The sequence below is a fragment of the Cheilinus undulatus genome, linkage group 1 (genome assembly GCF_018320785.1).
Source record: "Cheilinus undulatus linkage group 1, ASM1832078v1, whole genome shotgun sequence".
Taxonomy (NCBI): Eukaryota; Metazoa; Chordata; class Actinopteri; order Labriformes; family Labridae; genus Cheilinus; species Cheilinus undulatus.
Genome location: NC_054865.1, coordinates 44,851,601 through 44,867,449, shown reverse-complemented (window position 1 = coordinate 44,867,449; position 15,849 = coordinate 44,851,601).

Sequence of the window (15,849 nt, the reverse complement as noted above, 5' to 3'; positions counted from 1 at the left end):
AAATCAAAAGCTAACATAGCTGTTGAAACTTTGTAGATGACATAGCTACGTAGATGACGCTGGCTTCATGAGATCTTGGTTATGTAGCTCTGTTATCTATGTAGCCTACAGAGCTAACAGAACTACGTAGTCAAGTTTGAATGTTTTCATAAAGGACAAACTTTTGCCTGTGAGCAGGAACATTTTGTAACCAGGTGTTGAAGGTCAGGTTTTTTATCTTTTAACCCTAAACCTTATGTTAACCCTTACCTGAACCTGACCAATTTAATTCACCAAATTAAACCAGATTTAATTCGCTTTTATTTTGAAAGTTTTGGCACGTTATTCCTCTTTGACAGATGTAGGGTCTCACAGTAAGGGTCTGCAAGAGGGGCAATCTGAGAGCTACAGTCTGCAGCTACACCCCTCTCTGTCTTTTTAGCGGGGGTCTCAGACCGCAGATCTCAGGCGCCCCGCCTTGCAGATCACTTCAGTTAGATGCTATAGACATCAGAACAGAAGAGGCGGAATTTTCTGGTAGTCTACAATGTTTTAAAATGTTCTTTTAATCCATTTTTATTCATAAACACAGTCAGACAGTCTGATTGATGGCGTTTTGTAAATAAAACAGAAAAAAGGTCAAATTTCTAACCTGGGGTTGAGTTATATATTGACCTGTTTTAAAAGTAGTTATGCAATCAGTGGCCTAAATTTAGCTTTGTTAGCTTTAGCATAGCTTCACCAGCTAAGTAGTAACATTGCTAGATAAGCCAGTGTAACTACTTTAGCTTTGGCTAAAGCTAATAGAACTTAACTAGCTAAATAGTTAACATTGCAACAAAAGTCAATGAAATTACTTTAGCTTTGGCTAAAGCTAACAGAGCTTCACTAACTAAGTAGTTAACATTGCTACACAAGCCAATGTTACTACTTTAGCTAAAGCACCTCTTCCTATTTGAAAGAGGTGGAATGTCATCTTTGGGGTCTGCAAGGGGGTGCGTCTGAGGTCTGCAGTCTGCAGCCAGACTGTCTTGGCCTTTTTCCCCCTCACCTGCTCTGCATCCATGAAAAGGATGTCCTTTTCTACATTTATCGTGTGCCTGGCATAGTTTGTTACACATTTGCTTTTTTATGATAAATACAGATATGTGGTAGCTTTAGCTCCCTTTACCCTTTTTAAGGCCTAACATAACAGTATATGTTGTATTATTATCACAAAAGATACGATGCCTGGTTGGTTGGTCATAATTAGGATCTGATGGGAACTTAAATCTTCTACTTGGAAATGAAATGGCTTCAAAAAATGCAAACAGGAAAATTAATAAAGCCTGCCCCTTTCATGTTATTAAAGCACTGATGGGTCTGTCTGCAGGGCAGCTACCCTGTGTGAAATGTTGCTGAAAGATTTCCCGTCACATGGCATCAGAATGAGTGGTAAATGAGAGCTAAAAAAGTAAAACACATGGTTTTGGGGAAACAGAGGAAGAAAACAGTGAAAAACACTTTTTTGTTTTAAACCTAAGTACAACTGAGTCACTCCTCTCAGCGGGGTGGAAAAAAGCCTCCACATAGTTTCCATCGGTGAAACAGCGCCAAACTGTGGAGAGTTAAAGGCTACAGAATCTTTAGTGAAATGTTGAACTTCCATACTCACAGATGTTATACAATCCTTATTTTTCCTGATATGTGCATTCATGCAATAAAGGGAGGCGTCTGCTGTGAAAGAATGTATAAATATTTGCGAACAAAAAGACATTCAGTTCCTGCATGAATTGTGTATTTGGGCTATGACTTAATTTCCTGAGCTGTTGGGTCTCACTTTCAGATTTATGAGCCGTCTCTGTTAAAGCCTCTGGAAGGCTGCCTGGTTTATATCAAAGCAAACCACCGCATCTCTTCTTCTTCTCTTCTCCTCTCCTCTCTGTTTTTCATGCATAACATCCATATTTCAACAAAGATTTATCAGCGCTCTGGATGTTCTCACTGTGAGTTTCTGTTGACCCTCAGTGAGCGATTTGTATCTGGGATCATCGTGGAGTGAAAACCTGATCTGATAATCCTGCAGACCTGGAGCTGACATTACAGCAGGGTGTTGTCCTGAAGTTTTAAGTTTGCTTTTCTATGACGCTGTTTTTGACACTGAAAAAGGCACTAAAATAACCATTGCAACTATAATGACTCATCCAAGGACTTTAAATCTGCATGGAGAAAACAGATTGGTTAAAGCCTGTAGAGATTTACTAGTAAATTTAAGAATCTATATTTAAAAAAAGATTACTAAAACAGAGTTTCTGCAAGTTTATTTTCACCTGATCCAATAATACATGGAAATTCAAAAATGATGTACAAATATACTGTATAAAGCACCTGTGACTTTAAAAAGATATTATTTATTTTTTGTTGAAAATTGTATTAAATTTTAAGCAGACAAATACTAAATCGACAAAAGAGTTTGGCTGCCTGACCACTACACCAACAGGGGTTGGAATGACATTGTATTCAAATACATGCACTTTAATATTAAGTTGGTCCCCTTTTTCTGCTATAATTGAGTGTTTTTTGGGCCCATTCATTCTGTAGCGCATTAATGAAGTCAGGCATTAATGTGGGACAAGAAGGACTGGCTCTCAATCTCCATTCCAGTTCATCCCAAGGGGTGCAATGGGATGGAGGTCAGGGCTCTGTGCGGGCCAGTCAAATACATCCACACCAAACCCATCAAACCATTTCTTTATAGTCCTTGGGTTTGTGCACTGGGGCACAGTCATGTTAGAATAGAAAAGGTCCTTCAAACTGTTGCCACAAAGTTGGAAACATAACATTATCTAAAATTTCTTTGTATGCTGAAGCATTAAGATTGGCCAAACCCAGACACTCTTCGCTTCAGAGTGTTGCTGACTTTTATACCCCATGTGCCTTAGCAGTTGTTGGCTCTGCTCTGTGGTTTTCCAGTTTGTGGCTGATTTGCTGTTATTCCTAAATGCTTTCACAGTTAACTGTTAGTGATATTATTAGAAAGTGGAAGCAGCAATCTTATATGTATGGTTAAAAACGATATAGATCCGTTTTGCTTTGAAAAAGTTTTTCCATAAACATGGGATTGTTTCAGGAGATATCCACATAAGCACGGAACCACTGAAAACAACTGAAAACGTTGCAGAATATATGCCAAGACTGTAAGTATCGCTGTAAAGCTGCCACGGAAATGCACCAAAAGAGGGAAGAAAATTACAGAAAACTGCTACAAACTTTCTCCTGGTTGCCCTTCTGGTTGTTCTCCGCGTTGGATTTAAGAACATCTGCTGTGTGCTGTTATCGGTGGTGATAAAGGAGCATTAGATTTTGCTGTAAAAGCCAGAATAAGCTCAATAACTTCTGCAGCACTAACACAACCCTGTAATCCGCCATTATTGTTCTGGTTTGAGTGTGGCTTAAGTGGGCTACACTATGTATGACGTAATTGTTTCAAGAAAGATGCGGTTGGCTGTCCTCACGGAGATGGAACAGTAAGCGTTTGCATTTTCCATGTGGATGAAACACTGATATGACAAAAAACTTTCATCTCCATGTTGGCAGGGCCTCATTGCTTCAGCATACCAAAACATTTTTGTCAATGCTATGCTGTGAGTCCATTACCTTTGATGCAGACTGGTATGAGTTGTGTGCAGCCAGAATGTAGCCATATAAGTCACGTGTTTCTGCTTGGCTGTCTGACAGAGAATAAACCAGTAAAAACACCATTTTATGTGGACTCTCCAATGATTTTGAGTCTTAAAAAAGCTCCTGTAACGTTTGCCAAGTTTCACACTTATGGAGCTTTGAAAGTGCTTGTTTTAAATGTGTGGTTCTCTCCACCACGGCTTCACCAAGCTTTGTAGAGTGAGAGCCAGATGGCCACAGCTGGATGGAATCATCAGGGGAGAGATTTGGGGAATGTGTGAGGTGATGTAGAGGTGGAACAAAAGAAGATGGTTTAAGAAGAGAGGTCAAAAGTTGGAGAGTAACATGGCGGGTTTATGTGCTGGAAGGGTGTAGAGGAAGATGAGCAGTGATGGGACGATGACTGTCTGTTACACCCATGTCTGGCTCTTCTTCTTCCCCTTTTTTGCCACCAACATGGTATCTTGACTGTGATAGGATTTTCAAGACTTGCAAGTGTTGAAATATGACAAGAAAAAAGCACCCCTTTCAAAGATGTAAAAAAAACGTGTCAATAAAACGTGCGGATATGCAGAAGTACATCCTCCAAACAGCTGTTTGGTGAAAAGAAAATGGTTGAGCAACTAAATTTGGGCTTGTCAGCATTCTCCCTGCTCATCGTCATCGCCCGGCTCTGAATCAGTCTGAATTTTCTTCACAGGATGTGAAGAGCATCTGCCAGTCTGCTGACAAACAAATGCTAGAGGTCGTAGGGAGCAGGCGACCCGTGCAGAGACGAACACTGTGACGAAGCTCTTCACAAGATTCCACAACACAGTGCTACAATAAAGAGTTACTGTGGAAACCAGATTGGGTGAGGCAGCGTGGAGAGTGACAGCGAGGGTTTGACTTGACAAGTGAGGATGGTGCTGCTTCATCCACTGAATTATAGGTTTAGTCACACAAGACACTCACACACCCAGGAGATGAGAAGACTCAGAGACAGAAGAGCAAAGGAGCAGGCAAAATATTGACGCTTAATTCTTGAAGACTCTTTCAATCGACTCTTATGTCTATAGCTGTTTGTCTTTTTTTGGAGAAGATAATAAAGTTTAACCCTGGAGTCAATGCACAGCTTTTCAGGAAGAGGTCAGGATGCATGTCTTTAAGCAGGGATTTAAATACATTGTGGGTTCTTGGATACAAAGTCATAATCCTAAATGCTTAGCATTCCAATATGTATCAAAGACCATTTAATATACTCAATAGCTCAGACAGCACATGAAGGCAGTCTTGGGGGATTTCATCCACACTGGATTAGTTGTGTAGGCTCTACATGCACTGGCAAAAGTCAGTATGGCAATAACAGCCCATCTTTCAGCTTCCATCAGCTCTTGATTTGGTACCATTTAGCCTTTTTTGGTCTTAAAACAACAACAACAAAAGAATAAAAAATAGAAAAAAGAAAAAATCTCTTAAACACAACCAGGCTGACCGAAGGAGCCAGCTCTTAGAGCCATCTTATTCTCCATGTGACACATCAAGACTGCCTGTTGCCTGGAGTTTTAAGTGGATCGTCATTTTAATCTAACACCGAACAAAATTAATCAGCTAAACAGTATATATCTGTGTCCTTTAAAAGCATGTTTATGAGGTGCAGATGGCCTAGCTGTCAAGTGGCGCCCCAGACTGGGACTGGGTTCAAGTCCGGCCTGTCTTTTCCCCACCTTCTCATCCATGTTTTTGACTCAATCCACTGTCCTCCCCTCTGAATAAAGGCATAAAAAGGCCATATAGTATAAAACATATATCACATTTAGTTCATGCATAAGATGGGCATTTTGTTACTTAACTCCTCTGCTCTAGGGAGTGAGGATCATTATAAAATCAAGAGACAAAGAAGATTGTGAAATCATTACCAACCCACATACTGTAGGCTGAGGCAACAACAGTGCATTCTAAAACTATAAGAAACTTATTTACTTTTTCAGTTTTCTCATGTTGCAGCCTGGTGCTACAGGAAAAAAAAAAACATTTTATTCTCATTGTTCTACACTCAGTTCTCCATCATGACGAAGTGAAAACAGAATTTCACCAAACTTTGCAGATGTATTAAAAATTTGTAAAACTGAAATATCCCATTGACAGAAGTGTTCAGACCCTTTGCAACAACACGTGGAATTGAGCTCAGGTTCCTCCCATTTCTCTTGATTGTTGTTAAGATGTTTCTACATCTTGATTAGAGTCCACCTGTGGTAAATTACATTGACTGGACATCATTTGAAAAGGCAACACATATAAGCAGGCTTTCATGTGTTTTTCTCTGAGGAGAGGCTTCTGTCTTGTCACTCTTCTGTAAGCCCAGATTGGTGGAGGGATGCAGCAATGGTTGTCACACAGGATCTCTGGAGCTCAGTCAGAGTGACCATCAGGTTCTTGGTCACCTCTCGTACTTCGGTCCTTCTCCCCTGGTTGCTTAGTTTGGCTGGTATGGAGGTCACTGTGCTCTTGGGAACCATGTTTGTAGCCTTCCCAGAGCTGTGCCTTGCAACAATCCTGTCTCTGCAGGTAGTTCCTTTGATCTCATGGCTTGGTTTTTGCTCTACAGAGAGGTGTGTGCCTCTCCATATCATGCCAAATCAAGTTTTTTCTACCACAGACTCCAATCAGTGTGTAGAAACATTTCAGTACAGATCAAGAAAGTTGTGAGAAACCTGAGTTAAACTAAGCTAAGTGTTTTTGCAAAGGGTCTCAATACTGATGTAAACATGATATTTCAGTTCTCAATTTTTAATAAATTGCAAAATTTCTGTTTGCATTTTGCACTAATGGGGTGCTAATTGTGGATTAATGAGAATCAAATGAATATTTTTGACTGTTGCATCTAGCTGCAGCATAACAAAAGTGAAAAAGTGAGGGGTGATTGAATACTTTCTGAATGCACTGAATGTGATTTTGCACTTTGAGTGCACTCTTCCATTTTCCTCAGCAGTATGGGGCATAATACATTACAGTGCAACTCACAAGTGTATTCTGATTACCTTTTTGTTACCTTTGCCATCCTAGAAGAGGTCATTTTGAAGTGTAAATACTGTCTGGAGCCTGCAAAATAAGTGGGTATGCTCTGTATACCTGGGTATACCCTGCACTGCTATACCACTGTGCTTATGCTAAAGGCAGATGATGATGCAATTTTTGCAGTTTAAGTCAGACGGTAACCATAATTTATCTGTTTCTTACTGCATTAGAGGTGGACTAATGGTTAAAGTTGAAGACAGTAAAGTTCAAAGGATTCTTTTTGTACCATATAAAAACAACCAAGACACTTTAAATGGTTTTAAGAAGTTTCAAGGACTGTGTGGGTTGCAAAATGGGGTTTTTACTAGGAACCATGATGCACAAATCTTCACTTTAACAAGAACTTTGTCCTTGCAGAACATGAACATTTCCCCTCTGTCTTAGAGACTCAGACCCTCCACCTCTGCAGACAGCACCCTCAGTTCAGTCACAGTTTATACCTCCTCCAGTCAAACCTCAGGTTAGCTTTGCGAACATTTCCTGGATGTCGGCCTGCTTAGAAAACCTCTGTCGAGCAGCAACAGGAAGACCTCGTCTGTGTTTTCACACTATGACATCAGGTGTAAGCAAGCATGACCTTAACAGGGTAACACACGTGTGCTTCTATTTCTGCAGTGAATCTTACAAGAGAAGAAGAAGGAGAGAGTACAGGAAATTATTTGATGAAGGGGAAAACTGTGCTTCTAGGAGTCTTCCTTAACTTTTGGCAGAGTTCACAATGGAAGTTGGTCAATGTAAAAACAAGAAGCTTAGCTCACCAGTTGGGTTTATTTCCCAGACTTTCTGTGTTTTAAATGGGCTAATGGGAAGAATAGAGGAAACAAGTCTGCATCGTGTTTGGCTGTAGTAATAAAATAATACCCATGCTGTTAGAGTTGCAAAATGAGCTTCGCAGACAAGCACAGAATTTGGGATCCATGTGAAAGCGTCTCACTCTTTTCCTGTTGTCATCCCAACTTAGACTGATTATCTTCTGAAACAGAGACTACGCTTCATCACACTAATGCATTAATGATTAGACAAAGCCAGAGGTGATGATATTCGCGCAGACCAGGCACATTTCCAACCGACTTACAGGAAGCTCCACAGGCGGTGAGGTAGAGAACCATTCCGCCCTGACCTCGGTCAGTCCTGTTACTCACACGGCTGGTGCGTGTCTGCGATCTGTGTTTGTACAGTGCCCCCCCCACACACCCCCAACCCCTCCCAAACCTGCTGGCCTCATCATCTGTGACGAAGCAGGTTGTCCTCAGGAGCTGCTGGCAGGAGGAGACAAAGAGAGGCTTTGAGTGGGCAAAAATTTTACTGGACATTGGAGGAGGCAGATTTAAACAAGCCAGCCAAGAGTCAGACAAAAACACACACAAGAAAACACAAAGATGTTGTTCAAGTTAATGACTAAATTCATCAAATTCTCTCCAAAGAAAAAGCTGTTTGTGCCCAAAATGCTGAGTCAATATGGATGCAATCCCAGTCTGTTTATTTGTGGTATTTTTCCATGTCATTTTAAACATTAAGCCTTAATGACTGGGTCATTCCCATAATACTGGTTCAATCTATTTTATGAGACAATTGGGTGTTGTGTCTGGATTACGACAGAGCAGCGTACACACGTGGACAAAATTGTTGGCACCCCTCTGTTAATGAAAGAAAAACCCACAATGGTCACAGAAATAACTTGAATCTGACCAAAGTGATAATAAAAAATCAATGAAAATTAACCAGTGAAAATTAGACATTGCTTTTGAATTGTGGCTCAATAAACTCATGAAATAGGCCTGGACAAAAATGATGGTACCCCTAGAAAAGATTGAAAATGATGTGACCATAGGGACATGTTCAACCAAGGTGTGTCCTCTAATTAGCATCACAGGTGTCTACAAACTTGTAATCAGTCAGTCAGCCTATTTAAAGGGTGACAAGTAGTCACTGTGCTGTTTGGTGACATGGTGTGTACCACACTAAACATGGACCAGAGGAAGCGAAGGAGAGAGTTGTCTCTGAGATTAGAAAGAAAATTATAGACAAGCATGTTAAAGGTAAAGGCTATAAGACCATCTCCAAGCAGCTTAATGTTCCTTTGACTACAGTTGCACATATTATTCAGAAATTTAAGATCCACGGGACTGTAGCCAACCTCCCTGGACGTGGCCGCAGGAGGAAAATTGGTGACAAATCGAAGAGATGGATAATACGAATAGTAACAAAAGAGCCCAGAACAACCTCCAAAGACATTAAAGGTGAACTCCAAGGTCAAGGTACATCAGTGTCAGATCGCATCATCCGTCGTTGTTTGAGCAAGAGTGGACTTCATGGGAGACGACCAAGGAGGACACCACTGCTGAAAACAAATCATAAAAAAGCCAGACTGGAATTTGCCAAGCCACAAAGCTTCTGGGAGAATGTCCTATGGACAGACGAGACAAAACTGGAACTTTTTGGCAAGGCACATCAGCTCTATGTTCACAGATGCAAAAATGAAGCATACCAAGAAAAGAATACTGTCCCTACTGTGAAACATGGAGGAGGCTCTGTTATGTTCTGGGGCTGCTTTGCTGCATCTGGCACAGGGTGTCTTGAATCTGTGCAGGGTACAATGAAATCTCAAGACCATCAAGGTATTCTAGAAAGAAATGTGCAGCCCAGTGTCAGAAAACTTTGTCTCAGTCACAGGTCATTGGTCTTGCAACAGGATAATGACCCAAAACACACAGCTAAAAACACCCAAGAATGGCTAAGAGCAAAACATTGGACTATTCAGAAGTGGCCTTCTATGAGCCCTGATCTAAATCCTATTGAACATCTGTGGAAGGAGCTGAAACATGCCTTCTGGAGAAGGCACCCTTCAAACCTGAGACAACTGGAGCAGTTTGTTCATGAGGAGTGGGCCAAAATACCTGCTGAGAGGTGCAGAAGTCTCATTGAAAGTTACAGAAATCGTTTGATTGCAGTGATTGCCTCAAAAGGTTGTGCAACAAGATATTAAGTTAAGGGTACCATCATTTTTTCCCAGGCCTATTTCATGAGTTTATTGAGCCACAATTCAAAAGCAATGTCTAATTTTCACTTGTTAATTTTCATTGATTTTTTATTTATTATCACTTTTGTCAGATTCAAGTTATTTCTGTGACCATTGTGGGTTTTTCTTTCATTAACAGAGGGGTGCCAACAATTTTGTCCACGTGTGTATATTCAAGATCCTTAGGTCTGGTATGGGAGCATATGTCGGTTAGTCACATCAACCCTGGTCCTGTACTGCTCTGGCCTCCTTATGGCCATTATCCAGGCCTGTGCCAGGCCCATGCCCTATCTCCTCAGGTACCTTCCCAGCTGCCCCCTCCACAATGCACACAAGTGTCTGGACCAGCCAACCAAGTCCTGGGCATCCAGAATGTGGTGAGCTGGATCAGTGCACCAGGTGAGCAGCTGCTGTTCCCGTATCAAGCAGCTGACTTTTACCATCCCCACTCCCCTGAGCATGTCTACATTAGACACACAGTTTTGCCATTGATACCCAAAGATGTGCCAAAGAGAGGTAGTCAAAAAGGCCATTAGTCAATGTCCAGGCCTCACAGTATAGTAAAACCAGGAGGACCAAGGACCAAATGACTCTGACTTTCGTCTAGATGCTCAGATACTGGGCATGTTACACAGTCTTGCTCGGCAAACCCCTTGCCCCATGTGCAAGTCCAAGTCTGCAGTTGTACTCAGCCACTCAACCAGTGGATCGATGGATTATGATGTCAAGGTGCTCTACAACTTCCACACTCTCACTTTTCACAGACACAGATTCGATGGATGCATCCAAGGCATCCCCAAATGCCTGGGTCTCTGTTTTGGCCCAGGAGACATGCATTCCCAACATTTCAGTCTCCTCACTCAGCAAGTTAAGTTCCCCTACAAGGACATCTACAGTCTCTGCAAGGATCACAACATCATCAGCAAAGTCCTGATCAGTGATCTGGACATTGCTAAATGACACTCTACAGTTTGTTGCCCCTGCTAACCAAACCATTATCCAGTCCATACAGGTACTGAAGAATATAGGAGCTAAGACGCACTCCTGCCTCACCCAAGAATATAGGGCAGACATCAGCTGGATGATTTCACACTGGATCTGATGGAGCTCCAGAAGCTCTAATGCCCTCTCAAAGCAGACCTAGACTTTTCCTACTCTGCATGGAAGAACAATCAGGGTTTAAGAGTCCATCACACATACAAAAATGTAACTAACAGTCTCGTTTTCTTTCTGCTGTATGTTTCCCTCATTGTCTGCACATTGTCTTTCACCAGTGAACTCGTAGATTATTTCCCTGCAAAAGTAGCAAAAGTCCGTCAAAACCACAACCACACAAAATTACAAATACTCACTTTTCATAGAACATCACCGCTGAATATTTTGAGCAACTGAGCCCTGATGATGCACGCAAACTTTCCAAACCCATGAGGGGAAATATCATTAAATGTGTACTCCGCTGTAGCATCACCATTACTCACTCATTCCTGTCTAGACAACAACAGCTCACCTGAAGTTGCATAGAGGAGGAGGCTAACCTGTCCTGAAGCAGGTAGAGTGAGGCTGTTTTGGGAAATGAATGACAAACCCAAGTGTTACAATTAGACTGAAGAGGGTGGTGGATGTTTGTGTGGACAGAAAGAAAACAACCCCCCATAATAGAGGTTCAAGCATTGGAGCTACAGTGAGGTTTGCATCGCCATTACTGGAGAGAGGTTTAAAGAAGGCTGCATGGTTTAAATGTTGGCCACTACAGTCCTCTCAACTCACTCTCAGTTAGACACCTCCACAAACATGAGCAGGCACAGATAAACATAGAAGCCTCTGCAAACAAGGCCTGCAAAGCAAGTCCATTTTTATTCTCAGCCCTCACCTGGCTTGAATACATGAAAAAATATGGACAAAACTCCCAAATACAGGCAGGTACATATGTTTTAGGCATGCAGGGTACTAAGGATTTATCACGGGCCAAACCCAGGGCTGGAGAGAGGGGAGAGGGCGGCCTAAGTCAAGCTCAACACATGACATACACGTTTGTTGGTCTGCAGCCAAGGTCAAATTCAGCAGCATTTCTTTTGTCTGAACCTTTTCACCCCTGGTGATACTGCTGGAGACCAGCGGCATTTTTCTGACCCTTTGAACATCTACCCTACTATCCACTGGGACGGTACCATAGGCCATGCTTACTTGCCACATCCACCCCATATGCCACCCTAAAGGTGTGGGCTTTGTTATTTATCAACAGATTATTTTCCCATGCCCCTGGTAACATGCAAGAGCATCCAGAGCGCAACCTGGATTATGTCAATTCTCGACAGTGAAAATGTCAAACTACATGTAGCATTGATATAAAGGCAAACACTGCTATCAAAGTATGAGAAGATGTTGCTTCATCCAAGGCAGGGATAGTCTCCTACCCTAAGGGGAATTTACAGAATCACAAAATGATTAAGAACACACCAGTGAGTAGGAAAGAGAATCGAGCTGTTTTATTATGAGCACAATGATCACACTACTTGCATATCAGTAAGGTGATATGGATATCATTACCCCTGCCCCCTTGCCCCCTCAATATTTCTTGCAGCATCTTCAAATCACCTCTCCCATACTTCAAGCAGAAATTTCACAAGGAGGCTAACAGGAAAAAGTCAGGGTAAAGTTGGGTAAAAACTTGCATTTGGAGTTCACACATGCACCTTTATCTGAATTTCAATAAATTTTCCAGAATTTTGTGCATATGTGAAACAAAAAGTCAGCAAAACACACCAATTTTTCCTTTCATCTAATTTATGCACTGCACACAGTTTCCCATCAAAACATGAAAAGAAAAAGAGCTTCACTGTAGTCCTTACAAAACCCATCCCTCTCTGTCCTCTTCTTTGCAGACATGGTTGTGTTAGGATTCTGTTCTGACACCACTATTAGAAATGATACAGAGGTCTACCAATCAGCCGTGCCAGCATGAGCACAGCAGGGCAGGGGGAGCTTGATTCAGAGGATGAGAGACGCTGGGATGGGGTGAGGGTGTTGAAGGAAAGACAGAGCAGCTGTGGATGAGCCGTCTGCTGCTGCTGAGTGAAGCTTGGGTCACAGTTCACACCCAGACAGTGATTCTTACAGTGGCTAACAGGAGGGATATAATAGCATTTCACAGCATGGTAGGACAGTGATGAAGCTGGGACTGTAAAGTGTCATCTCTTCTGCAAAGACAAGAAACTGCTGTATATTATTATAAGCAATGTTAGAGCACAGATCTGAAAAAAAACAAAGTTGAAATACCCAGCTAAAAAATGGGAAATAAGTTGGACTTTATTTGATGTAACTATAGCTAAACTATTCAGCTACAACTCTGTCAAAAACAGTAAAAGATCATGATTACTGTTTGCAAGTTATAAAATGAATAGAAAATTCAGTCTCCAGGCTGACATGCCACTCTATCCTCCTGAGCCTTCACCCCTCTTTTTTTCTGCCTGGCTTCACAAAAGTTGGACTTCCTTTTCTGATACGGAACTGCCAGTGGGAATTCAACATAATTTTGAAGTGTTGAGTCATCCAATTTGAGTTTAATTTTAAAGGGATACAGGGCTCCATGGAATGCATGCAAAGAGATTTCCTTTATGATGTTGACTTTTAGCTTGCTTTTTAAATGAGTCCTGAACTGCTACACTGTTACAGCTTCAAGGTGCTTATTCCATAAAACACAGTGTAGCACTGGTACACATTAAGAAGTATGCAGGAGTCAACAATCCAGTGTCCCTCTGATGGCCAATAAACAGTCACAAAGTCACTCTGATGGCCACTCAACAGTCACAGTTACCCTGTTGACCATTCAGTGTTTACAGATGACCACTCAACAGTTACTGCTGTTAAATTTCCTTTGTTTGTGCTAATGCACCTTTTTTTACTTAGTCCATTTTATATACCTTTGTTTATATTTGTTACTGATACATTAATATTTGTAGAATCACACTAAACCACTTTGTTTACTGTCCTCCCAGCTGCCCTCTCTGTGTTGCACCTGTTTGCCCCCGGCATCTGGACCAGCCCACGGGGTCCTGGGCACCCAGTATGCTATGAGCTTGATCAGGTTCAGGGAAAGTGCACAAGGTGCCTGTAAAATCCCAGCTGCCATTCCCATAGTAGTGGTGTTGTGAGTGGAGTTCCCCAGGGCTCCATCCTTGGACAACTTTCATTAAGCATTTACAGTATATTTTATTGTATGTAAAAAAATAAGGCCAAAAACTGTAAAATACTAAAGGGCTAAATGGTTATTGACCCAGCAGCCAAACATCATGCTCTGGTCAGACTCATCAAAGCATGTTCTCATACTTGAGCTCACTGAGTAATGGGAAGAACGGATGGAGGAGGCCTATGAGCCCAATACAGCCAAGTTTGAAGGACTGAGGGATACCTGCCAAGGAAGAGGCTGGAGAGCCAAGTGTTGGCCTGTGGAGGTTTGGTGTCGGGACTTTGCGGTCCAGCCACTCTGGAAAAATTTTATGGAGCTTGGCATCATGAAAAGAGATGAAGAGCTATTAGCTGCAACCCAGCTGAGAAAGCATTTAGATGGCTCTGGTAAAGAGGGTGGCTGGGGCCTGATCGAACACAGTCAGCTCATGTAGGTGAGGGTGTATGATGTTAAAAAGACCTGAAATACCTGATGACCCAAGAATGTGCCCAACTACCACCCCATGTTTTCTGAAATACATGTGCTCTCATCTAATGACATACTGTCACATTGTAATACCTTACCATGCAAAAAACTAAAAAAATTAGATAAACAGTACCAGAGATTTATTATTTATTGGAATGATCTAGCATGTTACAAGTTCCTGCAAGCTTCTTGTTATCCAGAGACACTTAGTCAAATAAAACTGGATTTACTGTAACAGGGAGGGGGCAAGTTCCCACACTCTTAGAGCTTTATAGGTTTTCCACACATAGGTGACACATTACTGAGACACCTGACTGAAACTTTATAGACAAATCTTTTTTTAAGTATCTTGTACATCCTAGACACTGAAATGCATTTGGGATTTGGTGAAATATCAACCACAATGTATGCTAATTAGCAGGAAAAAACAATGGCACAGTCTTTGCAAGAAAACTACGTAAAGACATATCATTCATAAACCAATCTAGTTATTCTAGTAGGCATATCATTCCCTTTGGTCTTGTTTTTTTCCCTTCTTAACATCGCCTTCTCTGCTTTCTTTTCCTTTTTTGGTCTCAGTCTGAAAACGTCTGTCCATTTGGCTCCACATGAGGCTGACAGCAGCCCTCCTCACTCTCAGGGAAATGTTTGGCTGAATGTGCCAAAGAAAGCCAAAAACTAGAGCCAGACACTTTTCTCCTGCTGTGTGGCTGCTGTAAAAGATTAAGTAGAGTGATTTCATTACAACTCAGACTGACGGATGAATGAAACAATGTTACTACGCCTCCATGAAAGTGGTAGTTAAGGCTAGAGGTATCACGTTTTCGGTTGTCCATAGCACACTCCTCTGCCTGGGTCTTTCTTGTGGATGCAATATCTCAAGATCACTTTTAAGGATTTTTTTTAGGCTTTGCAATTGTGTACTCAAGTTAAAGGCTAGGTCATTGGGTCTTATTTTCACTCCTTGCATGTCAGCACAATATCAGCATTTTCACTTTTATACAATTTAATCAGGTGCAGACGACAAACATATCGATGCACGCTGCATCTTTATCAGCTTCAACACAACGCAGTATGCATTGAAACTTCAGTCCTCTGCACCTGATTGAGTTGCATGAAAGTGGTTGTGTGCTCCAGCTTCTTCTTTGGATTGTCTTGTGTGAAAGTATCCATTGAAACATCCACCTGTGGAGAGGCTGAAGTGCAAAAATTTCCATTCTGAGTCAAGGATGAACTGATTAGATTTATTGAAGTAAAAAGTCAAGATATCGGACCTCCTGCTCATCCCTTTCTTAACAGTGTGATAATTCAGGAATACTTGAAAGGATTTCTTCCAACTCTGCACAGTTGTCCAATTTGACTAAATGATGAACTCCTTTCATGTTAAAGGTGTTAGCTCCAAGGTCAAGTCATTGGGCCTGTTGGACATTCCTAGACTGTACAACCCACTGAGAGACTTCACTCTGACTCACGCGTGAACTAT